This window comes from Coenobita brevimanus, chromosome 90 (genome assembly GCF_032717465.1).
Source record: "Coenobita brevimanus isolate Jiangsu-jjx chromosome 90, ASM3271746v2, whole genome shotgun sequence".
Taxonomy (NCBI): domain Eukaryota; kingdom Metazoa; phylum Arthropoda; class Malacostraca; order Decapoda; family Coenobitidae; genus Coenobita; species Coenobita brevimanus.
The window spans coordinates 5005505-5018521 of NC_137043.1; the positions used below are offsets into that span (position 1 = coordinate 5005505).

The 13017-nt window shown below is 39.1% G+C and overlaps 1 pseudogene; it reads right to left on the reverse strand.

Annotated features, from left to right (window-relative positions):
- Window positions 1–8596: 8596 nt before the first annotated feature.
- The window catches only part of LOC145411558 (apolipoprotein D-like), a 5841-nt pseudogene continuing 1420 nt past the window's right edge, over window positions 8597–13017 (reverse strand).

The following is a 13017-nucleotide window of genomic DNA, read 5'->3' on the forward strand; positions in this document are numbered from 1 at the left end:
ATATATATATATATATATATATATATATATATATATAGAGAGAGAGAGAGAGAGAGAGAGAGAGAGAAACAGGTGTGATGGGGGTAGGTAGGGAGACAGAGTGATAATCCGATAATTGGTGGTCAAATTGGCATCGTCGCACTCAGGGGAATTCCAAATTCTGCCACACCCTGAACGGACTTCTTGCAGCGAAAGGACCATAGGTAGCTTATTCCATTCGTCTACTACTCTATTACCAAACCTATTTCTACCGATTTCCTTATTGAAACAGAATTTTTCTAGTTTGAAACCATTATTTCTAGTTCTATCCTGTATGCTCACTTTAAGTACCTTGCTAATATCTCCCTTATTTATACCCTTCATCCACTTTAACACCTCAATTAAGTCTTCCCTTACTCTACGCCTCTCTAGCGAATGAAGACTTAGTCTTTTCAGTCTGTCTTCATATGACAGGTTCCGGACGTCATGTATCATTTTTGTCATTCTTCTCTGTACATTTTCTAACGAATTAATATCCATTCTATAGTAAGGACACCAAAATTGTACGTCATAGTCTAAATGTGGCCTTACTAATGCTAGATAAAGTTTCAGTATTACTTTAGATGATCTATTGCTCACGCTTCTCGAAATAAATCCTAGGACCCTATTTGCTTTATTTTTCGCATTAATACACTGTTGCCTTGGTTTAAGGTCGTTACTAATCATAACTCCTAGATCCCTCTCGCATTCCGATTTGCTAATTTCTTTGTTATCTATGTTGTATTTAGTGTCCCCAGTGGTCTTGCCTAAGTTAAGTACTTTACATTTTTCAACGTTAAATTCCATTTGCCAAGTTTTAGACCATTTGGACAATGTATCGAGGTCTTTTTTTAAGTTATGGTAATCGTCAGTCGAATTAATGATACGCCCTATTTTTGTATCGTCGGCAAATTTGCTGATGCTGCTATTGACTCCTAAGTCTAGGTCATTTATATATATGATAAATAATAAGTGACCGAGTACTGAACCCTGTGGTACACCGCTAGTTACTAATCCCGAATCCAACTTAGTTCCATTTATTAATACTCTCTGCTTTCGTCCTTTCAGTCATGATTCTATCCATTTTAAGATTTCGCCGCCTATACCGTGTGCTCGAACCTTCCTAACTAACCTTTCGTGTTGGGCCCTATCAAAAGCTTTACTAAAGTCCAGATAAATAACATCTTAAGCTTTATCGCTATCTACTGCCTCATAGACCTCCGAGTAGAATGACAACAAGTTTGTGAGGCAGGATCGTCCTTGCCTGAATCCGTGCTGAATTTCGTTTATAAGATTAAATCTTTCTAAGTGTTCTCTAATCTTATTTGCCAAAATTGACTCTAACATTTTTCCTACTATTGCCTTATCGGACGATAATTCGACGCAGCTGATTTATCACCCTTTTTAAAGATGGGCATTACGTTTGCGATCTTCCACGCCTCTGGAATTTCTCCTCAACTTAAAGAGTCATTAAATAACGTTAAAAGTGGCTGACATAATTCTTCTTTGGTTTTCTTTATACTTTTTGCATATATATTGTCCGGACCTGGCGATTTTTGAGGTTTTAACTTATTAATTTCTTTCAATACGTCCTCTTACTATCGGTTATTATACTAAGAATATTTTCCGTATTCTCATCGTAAATTTTTGCTGCTTGAGGGACCAGGTCTAGATTTTCCTTGGTGAATACTGATATGAAATAATTATTTAGGATGGAGCACATTTCTTTATCTTCACTGGTAGTGTCACTTGATTCTGTTCTGAGTGGTCCTATCCTATCTTTATTTTTCGTACGGTACATTTGATAAAAACCCTTGGGGTTTTGTTTTGATTCATTAGCAACCTTAATTTCATAACTTCTCTTTGCTTTTCATATCTCCCTCTTTACTTCTCTATTTAAAATCGTGTATCGGTTACGTAAGTGTTCCTCTCCACGTTTTATTTTTCTATATATTCCTTTCCTTTGACCTATGAGAGATTTTAATCTGTTGTTTAAAAATCATGATTCTGAATTATACGTTGTAAACGGTTTTGAAGGGATATATCTATCTTGGCCTCCGTGTATTATATTTATTAACTCGTTATACTTCTCACTGGTCGAACGTCTGCTTGGTGCTGGAGCTGAGTTAATTCCCGTCACCTGGACTACACTCCTATCTACCAACTCCCCTCTCACAGACACCTGACGGACATTCCCACGTGTTTCCTGCCCCACACCTATGACCTGGGGTTCCACATTGACCTGGCATTCCCTCAAATAGCTAATCTCCCTGTAGAATACCGTTCGAAAATAAGCTTTTAAGTCATCGAAATCTAGACGAAAATTAGTAACGGTGGAGGTATTTTCAGGGGAACAGACATCCCAAATAAATTTGAACTCAATTTCTTCATGATCGCTATTACCAAGTCGTCCACCAACCTCTGTATCACTAATGATATTTTCTTTATTAGCTAAAACCAAATCTAGTATATTATTACCTCTTGTGGGCTCCCTGATATACTGATAAAGGAAATTATCCTGTACTACCTCTAGAAATTCCTCTGACTCTGCATCTCCTGTCTGATTTCTCTAATCTATCCTTGGCAGATTAAGGTCCCCTACAATTATTACTAAGCTGGACTGTGATGCTTTCCTAATTTCCTCCCAACGGTATTTACTATCAGCTCTACTTAATTTAGGAGATCTGTAAATTGCTCCTAGGACTAATTTCTCCCTATTGTCACTAATTTCAACCCAGACACTTTCTGTGTCCCTATTTACTTTAATGTCTGCTTTGTTGTAACAGTTTAATGAATCATTTACATAAATAGCTACCCCTCCCCCCTTTCTTCCCTGATGGTTTGACACAAAAATAGTATAGCCTTTTATATGATATTCTGCTAAAAATTCTTGAGTGTCTGTATTCATCCAAGTTTCACTAATAACGGCAATGTCTATTTTCTCTGTAGAAATTAAAGCCTTCAGTTCATCCATTTTATTACGTATACTCCGGCTGTTTGTGTAGTACACTTTCAGATTATTACGAGTAGTTATACCTCTACCTTTGGATTTACTGTTATTTATTTCATTACTATAGTCTGTCTCAGGAAAGACGAGGGTAGAATATCGTCTATTTTACTCCAAAGTCACTGTCGAAGGCTGAAGGCATCTGATTTAACGACCTGTGGGAATACAGGCTAGCCAGGGACAAGGCCTGAGGGCAAGAGGTACACACACACACACACACACACACACACACACACACACACACACACACACACACACACACACACACACACACACACACAATGAATGAATGGGTATAAGTGACCCGCTATGCTCACAGGTCAATATGAACTGTGGTTCCTGTTTTTGGATGCAACTTTTTATGTTTTTTTTTTAGTTATGTTGTGTTGTGTTATGTTGTGTTGTGTTGTGTTGTGTTATGTTGCTGTCAGGCTTGGGTCCGAGTACATGGACTCGTACTCGTACTCGTACTTAAGTACACAATGTAATGTACTTGTACTTGTACTCGTACTCGTACTTAAGTACACAATATAATGTACTTGTACTTGTACATGTACTCGGGTTTAAAATTTCCATAGTACTTGTACTTGTATTTGTACTCGGACTCAAAGTACTCGACAATTTTACGAGTACTTTCGAGTACAGCCATGATATATAAAAGTGGTGAGGGTAACAATGGTGTGTCCTTGGAGAGGCCAGGTGGCCTGGGTTGGTGAGTCAATGTCAAGTGGTATTACAGCCACGCCCACTAACTCCTGATAAGCTGCTTTTAATATGTTAGCACCTTGGTACTAATTGCAAGGAGTGAAAAACAGCTGCCTGGACATTATATACCTACATACACACAATAAACTGATGAAAGCAATTGAGGTTAAATCAGTAAAATGTACTCGTACTTGGATTCGAGTACAGCACAAATGTACTCGTACTTGGACTCGTGTTCAGCTATAAAACGGAGGACTTGTACTTGTACTTGGATTCGTGATACCGTAATGTAATCGTACTTGAACTCGAGTACAGAAAAATGTACTCGAACCCAAGCCTGGTTGTGGTGTGGTGTCGCACGTTGTGTTGTGTTGTGTTGTGTTGTGTTGTGTTATGTTGTGTTGTGTTGTGTTGTGTTATGTTGTGTTGTGTTATGTTGTGTTGTGTTATGTTGTGTTGTGTTGTGTTATGTTGTGTTGTGTTGTGTTGTGTTGTGTTATGTTGTGGTGTGGTGTCGCACATTGTGTTGTGTTGTATTGTGATGTCGCACGTTGTGTTGTGTTGTGTTGTTGTGTCACACGTTCTGTTGTGTTGTGTTATGTTGTGGTGTGGTGTCGCACGTTGTGTTGTGTTATATTCTGATGTCGCACGTTGTGTTGTGTTGTGTCGTGGTGTCGCACGTTGTGTTGTGTTCAGTTGTGGTGTTGCACGTTGTGTTGTGGTGACGCACGTTGTGTTGTGTTGTGTTGTTGTGTCGCACATTGTGTTGCCCACATACACAACATTTGCACACACACACACACACACACACACACACACACACACACACACACACACACACACACACACACACACACACACACACACACACACACACACACACACACACACACACACACACACACACACACACACACACACACACACACACACACACACACACACACACACACACACACACACACCTGAGCTGAGATCGGCAGACGGCAATCCCTTTCCCAGTGTGACCTCTATTTCCTTACCCAACATTCCTTCCCTCTCCCTAAGGACTTTCCACTTCACCTGTCCCTCGTTTCTCTCCGTCTTTGTGCCGTGATTAGAAATCTGGACAGAATAGGGTTGAGACTGAATGGTTTGTTCTTTGTTACTTTGTTAAAACGATAAATATAAACAAACACGTTTGTTTAAATAACTCATGACCTACCAAAAAATCTATCGTTCTATCAGAATATATATATAAATATATATATATATATATATATATATATATATATATATATATATATATATATATATATATATATATATATATATATATATATATATATATATATATATATATATATATATATATATATATATATATATATATATATATATATATATATATATATATATATAAACAACTTAGAACTATAAAACTTATATGTAAACTTCAGGAAACTGGCAAATGGGGCCCCTCCCTTAGAAAATTCCTTGGTGCGCCCCTGCTGGGCACTGATAGATAAATAGAGGCTTCACATTGTTTTATTACTTAAGCGTCGTGTGTGTGTGTGTGTGTGTGTGTGTGTGTGTGTGTGTGTTTTTATAGCTGAGTAGCCTAAGGAAAAGAAAGGAATCGGATTAACGGGATGGGGGGAGGGGGATTCCACCAGTGAAGAAGAAGGTTTAGATGAGGGAGACATGAATATCGAGTGATCGATAGATAGATAGAGAGAGAGAGAGAGAGAGAGAGAGAGAGAGAGAGAGAGAGAGAGAGAGAGAGAGAGATTGTATTTTCAATGTAAATTTTAGAATATAATGAATATTTATAAAGGAAATGCTACTGTTGATCCTTCGATCAGTAATACGATTGTAAATCAGTTTATGTTTTTTCATAAAGAATAGTAATAAAACAATAAAATAAAATAAAATAATTTTTCTTCATCTTTCATGGCTATTTCAATGCTTCCTTACCCTATAACCCTCCCCACATTCCGACCCGGGCCACTCCCATCCTACATCCCTCCTCATATGGACCGATATCTGGGCACTGATAGATAAACAGAGGCTACACATTGATTTATTATTTAAGCGTCGTGTGTGTGTGTGTGTGTGTGTGTGTGTGTGTGTGTGTGTGTGTAGAGGAAAGAAAACGGAAGAGGGAAGGAGGAAGGTCCAGAATCCCGAGGGGACCTCTTAATCCTTCACACGGTCACTCGTGTTCCGATTTTGGCAAGGGCTTTGTAAAATTCTCTCCCTCATGTTGTTTCCTGAGAAAGGGTATAACCGGGAAACTCTTTACTTTACTAATATAACAATTTTTTGTACTATCGTTTATCGCCCTTCAATCATCGCTTGTTCTATCATCTATCATCTGCTCAATTTGAGGTGCCTGAGTGGATGTATCTACACTAATGGTTGAACTTTTGTTCTTAATTTTTTAAGTATTGATGCATCTATCCAAACATGGTAATAATGATTTCTGAGTGTAGTTGCTGCAACTTCCTGTACACCTACTTCTCAACCTCGAAAAATTCCCTCCAACTCCTTATCTATCATTCCAGCTAAAACAGTAACTCCCTGCCTGCTAAGATGAGTCCCATCCCAACTATACAAGGCACTCCATCCATAAAACCGGTCCCAGCTGTCTATGAAAGGTATGGCATTATCGTTGCAATACCTTTCAAGGTGGCAATTAAACCCTATTTCCCTGCTCAACCACTCCCTTCCAACCCGCCATCTGGGTAAATCACCGAGCACTACAGGGGTTCCTCCCCTGTCGCTAACCTTCTCGAACATCACCTTATACTTCTGCCACAGTAACTCATTCTTACGCCTACTAATATCATTGCCTTCTACACTGAGGCACACAGTGGGTTTGTCACCTCTATCCTTCACGATACTTGAATTTTTTTCTATCACATTAGCCACCCTGGCCCCTGGAAGACACACATATTTAGCGAGTGGCGTATACATGGCTCTGTTAAGATATTTCACCTGGAAGCCTCCAACAAGAGCAACATTTTTCTTACCTTTCTTGTTATGATTATACTTACCTGTACTGGAAGTTCTCTCACCGTCCTTCTCCTCTTCTTCCCTCTCTACCTTCCCTTCACATTCGTCCCGTAGTGCGTTGGAGGCATTAGTGGTCTTAACTTCCGTTTGCTTCTTAAGAGTGAACTTCGTTGCACCCCTGTTAACTAGTGTCCAACCTTCAGCCTTTTTCTCTTTCTCCTCCAACATCTCCAAAAATTCCCTCATTTGTGCCTTCTCCTGCCTGAGAATTTGTACCTCCCACTTCAGTTCAAGAAGTTCCTCCTTTAATTCAAGGTAGTCCTTTTCAATACCTGCAGTGGGGACACAGCTCTCTGACGAGGAAGCCATTACCACAAATTCACCAAAGGTAGCACAGCACTATCACGGGTCACTACGGGTCACCACAACACACTAGCACAACACTTTCACGGATCACTAGCACAGCACTATCGCTGATCACTACAACACACTAACACAGCTACTATCACAGATCACTAAATCACACTATGGTCCTTTCACCGCAAGAAGTCCGTTCAGGGTGGGGCCCACCTGGTGAATCACCTCTAGCGATGCTGCCAAATCAACCATAGTACATGCCTCTCTCTCTCTTATTTCCCATCTATGTGCTATTTGAAATTGTTTTTTATATTCTGTATATAGTAAAGGAAGCTATATAGTACATTGAGTATCACTTTTTAGAATTATAAAAACGATTTGAATGAATTCTATGACACGTGGCAGCGCTTTTTTCCCATGCTGCCACGCCGAGGTCGGCGAGGGACCCAGGGTCAGAGACAGGATTAGGCATACAGGGGAAACCTCTCAAAAATAAAACACGCCTACACTTTTACCTCATAGGTGGTGTGGAAAAAAACTGAAAATAAATAATAAATATATAGAAATATATATATATATATATATATATATATATATATATATATATATATATATATATATATAGATATATATATATATATATATATATATATATATATATATATATATATATATATATATATATTTATATATATATATATATAGAGAGAGAGAGAGAGAGAGAGAGAGAGAGAGAGAGAGAGAGAGAGAGAGAGAAACAGGTGGGATGGGAGTAGGTAGGGACACAGTGATAATCCGATAATTGGTGGTCAAATTGGCACCGTCGCACTTGGGGAAAGTCCAACTTCTGCCACACCCTGAACGGACTTCTTCCTGCGAAAGGACCATAGAACAACACTACCACAGGTCTCTAGCATGTCTGAGCAGACTGACCTCACGAGAGCGACTCCAATGGTCTTGCCTACGTTAAGTACTTAAGATTTTTCAACGTTAAATTTCATTTGCCAAGTTTTAGACCATTTGGACAATGTATCGAGGTCTTTTTGTAAGTTATGGCAATCATCAGTCGAGTTAACGATACACCCTATTTTTGCATCGTCGGCAAATTTACTGATGCCACTATTGACTCCTAAGTCTAGATCATTTATATATATAATAAATAATAGGGGAACGAGTGCTAAACCCTGTGGTACACCGCTAGTTACTAATCCCCAGCCCGACTTAGTTCCATTTATTAATACCCTCTGCTTTCGTCCTTTCAGCCAGGATTCTATTCATTTTAAGATATCGCCGTCTATACCGTGTGCTCGAACCTTTCTAACATCTATCAGCTCTAAATTTATCTATCGTAGCTAAGGTGTGGAGAACCTTTAATTGCCTCATTAATTACACAGGTGAGACAGGCCTAAACACAGGTAAAGTAAAAACAGTAAAGTGGATTCACTGAAGGACAAGATCAACAAAAGAGGATGGACGGAAAAAACTCCTCTCTGGACACACACACACACACACTCAGTAATCCTTATAACAAGACGTATCCTGTTTCTCCAGAAATTTGATATCTATGCCCAGGGAGATAGAGGTGGTTTTCGCCTCCCCGATGACTTGGTAGGGGAGGTGGGGGCTCCGGGTCAGAATCCAAACTATTCCTGTTCAGATGAGGTTAGGTTAGGTCAGATTGGGTTGGTTTGGGTTGGTTTGGGTAGACTGAGATTGATTTAGTTAAGTTTGGGTCTTACTTCTCTCCTGCCCTAACAACCCTTCTCTGCTCTCTCCTACCCTAGTCTAACGTAGCATATCCTACCCTAGCCTACCCCTATCCTGCCTTACACTGACTTACTCAACCCTAGCTATCCATCTTCTTCCCTATCCTACCCTATCCAATCTTCTCCTTCCCTATCCTTTCCTTACACACACACATCCCTTCAACCATTACCCTACCCAACCCTGCCATTTCTTCTTCTTTCCTCCCATCCCTTACCCTTCTCTTCCCATTCCTTCCTCTCTCACATTCTCTCTCTATTTACCCTTCTCTTCCCTCGCATAGCTTACTATACCCAACTCACTATACGCGTTTCACTCTAACTTGGCCCAGGTTTTCGTCCTTTAGCTTATTTCACGTAGTTCGGTGACGGAAGACGACAATGCTATGACTCATCATCGTATGGCACTTCTTCGTGACAAGCAAAGCCTTTTAGTATAACTCTATTGCAACAACTCAGCATTCAAGACGGAGCGAAGTGAATATTAGTCCAAGAAATCGAATAACACCCACGTCAATAACTTTAAAAAATAAACAATAAAGCAAGAATAACGAATACACTCACTAGTATGTCCGATGGGTTAAGGGACACAGGCATACTCGAGTGTCCACGAGTCGTAATCCGTGGCTAATACTTGAAAGTGTTCCTCAGTGACAGGCACTCCGGGAATGGTGTAAGTCAGGAAGTTGGGGGCAGAGTAGGGCCTCTTAGCAGTCACGTCTAGGGTATGGGCTATGGGGGGGTTCAACCTGAGAGGATCAGGGCTTGGAATTATCTATTTCGTTTACACGCACGCACGCACACACACACACACACACACACACACACACACACACACACACACACACACACACACACACACACACACACACACACACATGAATAAAAATGAGAAAGTTTGGTTCATATATTATTTGGGAGGAATTATATTTTACATAAGAACATAAGAAGAGAGGGTAACTGTAGTAGGCCGGTTGGCCCATGCTAGGCAGCTTCTAGAAAAGTAACTGAACTACTAGAATGAGATAAGGATAGCAAAGAAGAAGGCTCTCCCCCGCCCTCCAAACCCTCCAGCCGAAGCCGGCAGGAAAAAGTCAGAAAAAACACCACGCAGTATAAACACCACGCAATATAGAAAAACTGGCGTGGACATTTTACAGGAAAGTGTGAAAGGAGGATAGAGACTATCATACTATAACCTGAAAAGGAAAAATTAAGAATTAGTATTGGATATAAGATTTTCTTTTTTCCATATCCACCCCTTATTAGTCATATGCTTATCTAGCCTATGCTTGAAACTCTCAACGGAAGAGGCAGCAACTACTTTACTAGGTAGCTTATTCCATTCGTCTGCTACTCTATTACCAAACCAATTTCTACCGACTTCCTTATTAAACCGGAATTTTTCTAGTTTGAAACCATTATTTCTAGTTCTATCCTGTATGCACTTTAAGTAGCTTCCTAATATCTCCCTCATCCACTTAAACACCTCAATGAAGTCTCTCCTTACTCTACGCCTTTCTAGCGAATGCAGTCTTAGTCATTTTAGTCTGTCTTCAACTGAAGGGTTCCGGACGTCATGTATCATTTTTGTCATTCTTCTCTGTACATTTTCTAACGAATTAATATCCATTCTATAGTAAGGACACCAAAATTGTACTGCGTAGTCTAAATGTGGCCTTTCTAATGCTAGATAAAGTTTCAGTATTACTTTAGATGATCTATTGCTCACGCTTCTCGAAATAAATCCTAGGACCTTATTTGCATTATTTCTCGCATTAATACACTGTTGCCTTGGTTTAAGGTCGTTACTAATCATAACTCCTAGATCTCTCTCGCATTCCGATTTGCTAATTTCTTTGTTATCTAAGCTGTACTTAGTATCTCCAATGGTCTTCCCTACGTTAAGTACTTTACATTTTTCAACGTTAAATTCTATTTGCCAAGTTTTAGACCATTTGGACAATGTATCGAGCACTTTTTGTAAGTTATGGCAATCGTTAGTCGAGTTAATGATACGCCTTATTTTTGTATCGTCGGCAAATTTGCTGATGCTGCTATTGACTCCTAAGTCTAGATCATTTATATATATAATAAATAATAAGGGACCGAGTACTGTACCCTGTGGTTCACCGCAAGTTATTAATCCCCAGTCCGACTTAGTTCCATTTATTAATACCCTCTGCTTTCGTCCTTTCAGCCAGGATTCTATCCATTTTAAGATATCGCCGTCTATACCGTGTGCTCGAACCCTTCTAACTAACTTTTCGTGTGGGACCCTATGAAAAGATTTACTAAAGTCCAGATAAATAACATCGTAAGCTTTATTGCTATCTATTGCCTCATAGACCTCCGAGTAGAATGACAAGTTTGTGAGGCAGGATCGTCCTTGTCTGAGTCCGTGCTGACTTTCGTTTATATGATTAAATCTTTCTAAGTGTTCTCTAATCTTATTTGCCAAAATTGACTCTAACATTTTTCCTACTATTGACCTTAGACTTATCGGACGATAATTCGACGCAGCTGATTTATCACCCTTTTTAAAGATGGGCACTACGTTTGCGATCTTCCACGCCTCTGGAACTTCTCCTAAACTTAAAGAGTCATTAAATATTGTTAAAAGTGGCTGACATAATTCTTCTTTGGTTTCTTTTATAATTTTTGCACATATATCGGCCGGACCTGGCAATTTTTGAGGTTTTAATTTATTTCTTTCTTTCAATACGTCCTCCTTACTAATGGTTATTTTACTAAGAATATTTTCCGTATTCTCATCGTCAATATTTGCTGCTTGAGGGACCAGGTCTAGATATTCCTTGGTGAATACTGGTATGAAATAATTATGATGGAGCACATTTCTTTATCTTCACTGGTAATGTCACCTGATTCTGTTCTGAGTGGTCCAATCCTATCTTTATTTTTCGTACGGTACGTTTGATAAAAACCCATGGGGTTTTCTTTTGATTCACTAACAACGTTAATTTCATAACTTCTCTTTGCTTTTCTTATCTCCTTCTTTACTTCTCTATTTAAACTCGTGTACCGGTTACTTAAGTGCTCCTCTCCACATTTTATTTTTCTATATATTCCTTTCCTTTGGCCTATGAGAGATTTTAATCTGTTGTTTAAGCATCATGATTCTGAAATATACGTTCTAAACGGTTTTGAAGGGATATATCTATCTTGGCCTCCGTGTATTATATTTATTAACTCGTTATACTTCTCACTGGTCGAACGTCTGTTTGGTGCTGGAGCTGAATTAATCCCGTCACCTGGACTACATTCCTATCTACCACCTCCCCTCTCACAGACACCTGACGCCCATTCCCACGTGTTTCCTGCCCCACACCTAAGACTTAGGGTTACTCACTGACCTGGCATTCCCTCAAATAGCTAATCTCCCTGTGGAATACCGTTCGAAAATAAGCTCTTAAGGCATCGAAATCTCCTAGACGAAAATTAGGAACGGTGGAGGTATTTTCAGGGGAACAGACATCCCAAATAAATTTGAACTTAATTTCTTCATGATCGCTATTACCAAGTCGTCGACAAACCTCCATATCACTAATGATATTTTCTTTATTAGCTAAAACCAAATCTAATATATTATTACCTCTGGTGGGCTCTCTGATATACTGATAAAGAAATTTATCTTGTACTACCTCTAGAAATTCCTCTGACTCTGCATCCTCTGTCTGATTTCTTCAATCTATCATTGGCAGATTAAGGTCCCCTACAATTATTACTAAGCAGGACTCTGATGCTTTCCGAATTTCCTCCCAAAGGTATTTACTATCAGCTCTACTTAATTTAGGAGATCTGTGAATTGCTCCTAACACTAATTTCTCCCTATTGTTACTAATTTCGACCCAGACACTTTCTGTGTCCCTATTTACTCTAAAGTCTGCTTTATTGTAACAGTGTAATGAATTCTTTACATAAATAGCTACCCCTCCCCCCTTTTTTCCCTGACGGTTTGACATAAAAATATTATAGCCTTTTATCTGATATTCTGCTAAAAATTCTCGAGTGTCTGTATTCATCAAAGTTTTACTAATAACGGCAATGTCTATTTTCTCTGTACAAATTAAAGCCGGCAGTTCATCCATTTTATTACGTAAACTCCGGCTGTTTGTGTAGTACACTTTCAGATTATTACTAGTAGTTATG